Source organism: Portunus trituberculatus, chromosome 20, assembly GCF_017591435.1.
Source record: "Portunus trituberculatus isolate SZX2019 chromosome 20, ASM1759143v1, whole genome shotgun sequence".
NCBI classification, from domain to species: domain Eukaryota; kingdom Metazoa; phylum Arthropoda; class Malacostraca; order Decapoda; family Portunidae; genus Portunus; species Portunus trituberculatus.
Genome location: NC_059274.1, coordinates 8,847,525 through 8,852,524, shown reverse-complemented (window position 1 = coordinate 8,852,524; position 5,000 = coordinate 8,847,525).

Below are 5,000 nucleotides of genomic sequence, written 5' to 3'. Positions count from 1 at the left end.
AGAAGGACTCAGTCCATACTTTTAGCGACTTATAATTTCAGTCGCATATTGACACAAGTGAATCCGCGTTTACATGCATCTCTATTGTCAAAACGCTAGTCTTCCTATCTTTATCACACGTATAGAGATAGTAAGACAAAAACACACCTTTGATACCTGGTCAGCCATTCACCTATTTATCACCTGCTTGTCTGATTAGCGAGACTCCCAATCATGTGTTTTATGGTAGATTAGATAAGTTTATGTATACAAGTGCTGGTGTGTTTTTGTGTAGGAATTGCTATGGCTTCTTGCTTTATCTCTTATGTTTGTGTGTTGTAGTGGCTGTTTCCTTCAGCTAGTGTTTAATATTACACAGATTTATATATGGGATGTAATAGTTAAAAGCAGGCTCTCTAATGCAAGAGTTAACCAGTACTGTCAATCATCAATACCTTTCTCTGGAACTCTGGTCTTCCTACGACTTGACTTCTTTTAAGAGAGGAGTTTCAAGACATTTATCCCTGACTTTTGGCTAACTCCATTGATCTCCAAGGGAACCGGCAATTAAGGGGGTCTTTTTATTTATATATTTCATTTACTTATTTATTTTATTTATTTATTCGTTTATTTATTTTCATTTATTTATTTATTTTTTGTTGCCTTAGGCCAGTTTCCTTTGTTACATAAAAGAATGTGTTGTTTTATAAATTGACTGCTGTGTGTAGGTGTGATGGTCTCTTGCTGTATCTCTTATATTTTTGTATTCTTACGGCTGTTTCCTTTGGTTAGTGTTACATATTACACAAATTTATATACCAGTTGTGTTAGTTAAAAGCAACCATTGTTTTATTAAGGAACTGCTGTTTGTAGGTGTAATGGTTTCCCGCTGTCTCTTTTATGTTTGTGTGTTCTTATAGCTGTTTCCTTCAGTTAGTGTTGAATATCACACAAAATTTGTATTCGTGTATTGATAGTTAAAAGCGGGCACTGTCTTATGAAGGAACAGTCGTGTGTAGATGTCATGGTTTCTTCTTGTATTTCTTATATTTTTTGCCTTATGGTTGTTTCCTTCAGTTAGTGTTGAATATTACACAAATCTATATTCGGGTTGTAATAGTTAAAACCAGGTATTTTTTTTTTTTTTTTTTTTTTTTATAAAGGAACTGCTGTGTGTAGATTTGATGGTTTACTGCTTATGTCCTCTCCTACCTCTTCTTTTCTCATGTTTTTCCTTCCTCTTTTCCTCATCCGCTTTTTTCTCGCTTTTACCTTTATTTCTCCCCTTTCCTCTCCATTCCCATGCGTTTTTTTTTCTTTTTTTTTGCTTTATTCCTGTTTATCTTTTCTCTCCTCAATCCTCTATATGCTCTTGTTTTGATCTCTCTCTCTCTCTCTCTCTCTCTCTCTCTCTCTCTCTCTCTAGTGTCCTTAGTGGTCACGCGGATTAAGGCGCCGCATTCTGCCACGATGTTAGTAGATTGCGGGGCATCGATTCGAACCCCACTAATGACATCTAGCAGCTATATGCCCTTTGTTGCCTAGCAGCAGGACAAATTACTTCATTGGAGGGGGGCTCCCTTGTGATGACTTAATTTGAGGATTATTTAATCCTTAAAATCTCTCTCTCTCTCTCTCTCTCTCTCTCTCTCTCTCTCTCTCTCTCTCTCTCTCTCTCTCTCTCTCTCTCTCTCTCTCTCTCTCTCTCTCTCTCATTGCTGTGTGTAGATCTGACGGTTTCCTACACCAAGCCTTCCGTTCCTGTACTTCATTGTCTGCATCCATGAAGGTAAAACTAGACAAGTATTAACGTGCAAAATACCTTGGAGATATCAGGTGTTGTGAAGTGACGTGTAGTGATATATACGAGTATTCCGTTCTTCCTTTTTGTCAGAAGGTTGAAAAGGAAAGAAAAGAAATTGAGATCTTTATTAAGACTTATTCGTTTTGTGTCATCTCTGTGTTCTTTTTTTATATTTTTTTGTACGTAGAAATAGGGCAGTTCCTCTTTCTTTTATTGGAACACTCTCTCTCTCTCTCTCTCTCTCTCTCTCTCTCTCTCTCTCTCTCTCTCTCTCTCTCCCCTCCTCATCCTCCTCCTCCTCCTTCTAATGCTAATGGAGACAGTTTTGATGCATTCTTAGAAAGTAACAACATAATAAACGAATCACAACATGGATTTAGAAACAAGCGGTCATGTTTAACAAACTTGCTTGACTTTATCCATGATTTATATAATTTGTACGACAACACCAGAGCGGTCGATATCATATATCTTGACTTCCAAAAGGCTTTTGACAAAGTGCCACATAAACGTCTTATCAATAAAGTAAAAGCGCATGGTATAACTGGTGACATTGCAGCGTGGATCGAGGATTGGTTGTCTGATCGTAAACAGCGAGTTGTGATCAATGGTAAATCTTCAGACTGGATTAACGTAAGCAGTGGCGTTCCTCAAGGATCAGTTCTGGGACCTATTCTTTTTATTATATATATTAACGACATTGATGAAAGAATAAATTGTAAGCTCTCAAAATTCGCAGATGACACAAAAATTGCAAACAGAGTAGACTCAGAAAGCCAAAGACAACTTTTGCAAAGAGATTTAGATACTCTCATCGAATGGTCAAACAAGTGGCAAATGAAATTCAATATAGATAAATGCCACGTTTTACACATAGGAAATCAAAATCCTCAGGCGACATACAAGATGAATAATACCCAATGACGAGTGTGGACAAAGAAAAAGATCTTGGTGTCATTGTTTCAGCAGACCTCAAGCCTAGCAAACACTGTACTGAAGTCGTCAAAACTGCGAATAAATTAGTTGGTTTCATTGGACGATCTTTCACTTTCAAGTCTGAGAAAATAATATTAACATTATATAACTCACTCGTCCGTCCACATCTCGAATACAATGTTCAGTTTTGGTCACCGTATTACAAAAATGATATCGAAAAATTAGAAAAAAATACAACGCAGATTAACAAAAATGATCCCAAGGCTGCGGAACAAATCCTACGAGGAACGCCTAAAGGAATTAAATTTATTTTCTCTTGAGAAACGGAGAGTAAGAGGCGACCTTATCATGCTTTTCAAAATTTTTAATGGGTTTGCAAATATGAATATTCAAAAATACGTATCAGTCGACCAGTCAAATGTCACCAGAAGCAATGGTTTTAAAATTGTTGGTAAGCGCTTTGTAACAAATGAAGCCAAACACTTTTTCTTTAATCGCATAGTTAATATATGGAATGGTCTGCCATCAAATGTTGTCAACTCAGGTACTATCGAAACGTTCAAAGTTCGCCTCGATAAATACTTTGAATCTAATCCCCGGTTGTCGCTATTCATTTCCGAATAACTTGCGCTTTTTCTTTTATCTCCCGGGCCTCTGATCGTGGTTTAAATTGCCCGTTAGTTTGAATTACTCTCACCCTCCATACATGACACAGATAGCCCGGAGTGAACGGTCACTACTTTTACTCTCGATCTGTGAAGGGCTGTGGATAGTCAAGAGCCCTGACAGTAGGTGACCATCATCGGGATTTAAGGTACCAGGGTCACCGCTGCAGGGGTAACCATACAGTGTGCGGCGCCCTTTAAAGGGAAGTGCACTTTTACAGTGGTTGTACGGAGCTGGGGCCTGATTGACTGCTGCCTCTCTTGAAAGCGCCAGGCAAGGCTGCCGCACCACCTTTTTGACTCCACACTGTGTTTACATACATACTACACTACACTGCATACACGCACAGATAGCCCAGAGTGAACGGTCACTACTACTACTCTCGACCTGTGACGGGCTGTGTTTGGAGAGGGCCTTGTCAACCATTGATCATCATCGGGAACTAAGTACCAGGGATCAATGTTGCAAGGGTTATCAGCGTACGGCGTCCCTACAGGAAAGTATGCTATCTCAGTGGATTGAACGGAGCTGGGGCCTGATTGACTGCTGCCTCCCTAGAAAGCGCCAGGCAAGGCTGCCGCACCACCCATTCGACATACACACTGTGCATCCACGTACACAATGCACACACAACATGACATTTACCAAGCGTTAACACTTTCCCCCGCAAACACAAGTAGTCAGACGTAGATTACACATTTCACTTTCACTCTCTACTAAAATTCCATGTGATTTTTTAATATCACATAGTTTCGCCTTTTTTCCTGCCAGCCTTGGCTGGAGAGAGGGGTGGGTGGGGAAGAGCCTTCTGCTTTGCTGTCCTATCTCTACCACTGGTAGTTAGTAGTCTCCACAAACAGCCTAGTAAGGACCTAAGGGTGTGTTGCTGTTTGTCTTTCTTTGTATTCCTTCTCCTCCTCCTCCTTCTTCTCTCTGTAGTATTCTCTGACTAGCCAAGACACGGATGGAGAGGTAAACTAGAGATGTACATTACCGCTGTTTATTATTATACACACAAGCGAGCGGAGATGAGTCGAGCGGTGCGTATGTCCCAGAGTTTCGGTGCTGACTGGGGAGTCCTCGGCCGAGCATCCGGCCCGTGACCTCACACCGTCCAGCTGGGGTCAGGTCACTGCACCTGGCCCGGCTTAGGTAGTTCCACACCTTGGCCGGATTAGCGTGGTGGTAGTAGTAGTGGTAGTAGTAGTAGTAGCAATAGTAGTAGTAGTAGTAGCAATAGTAGTAGTAGTAGCAGTAGCAGTAGTAGTAGTACTAGTAGTAGTAGTAGTAGTAGTAGTAGTAGTAGCAGTAGTAGTGTGGTTCACTACATCTCCTTCCTTCTCTTTTCCCGTTTGTCGACTTCCTGATCTCAGTAACCATTCTCGTCGTATATAAATATTGCTGTTTGCATATTTTCTATCTTTATTCCTTCTTTCCTCTTCTATCTCCTTATTTTCTCTCTTCCTTTGCATTACCTTATTTATCTCCTCCTCCTTCTCCTCCTCCTTCTTCTCCTCTGAACCAATATATCCCGTGCGTGAATTATTTATGAGGGATCAGGAAGTAATGGCCTGTGATAAGAAGACGGGAAGGGAGGGCGGGAAGGCAATAAAGT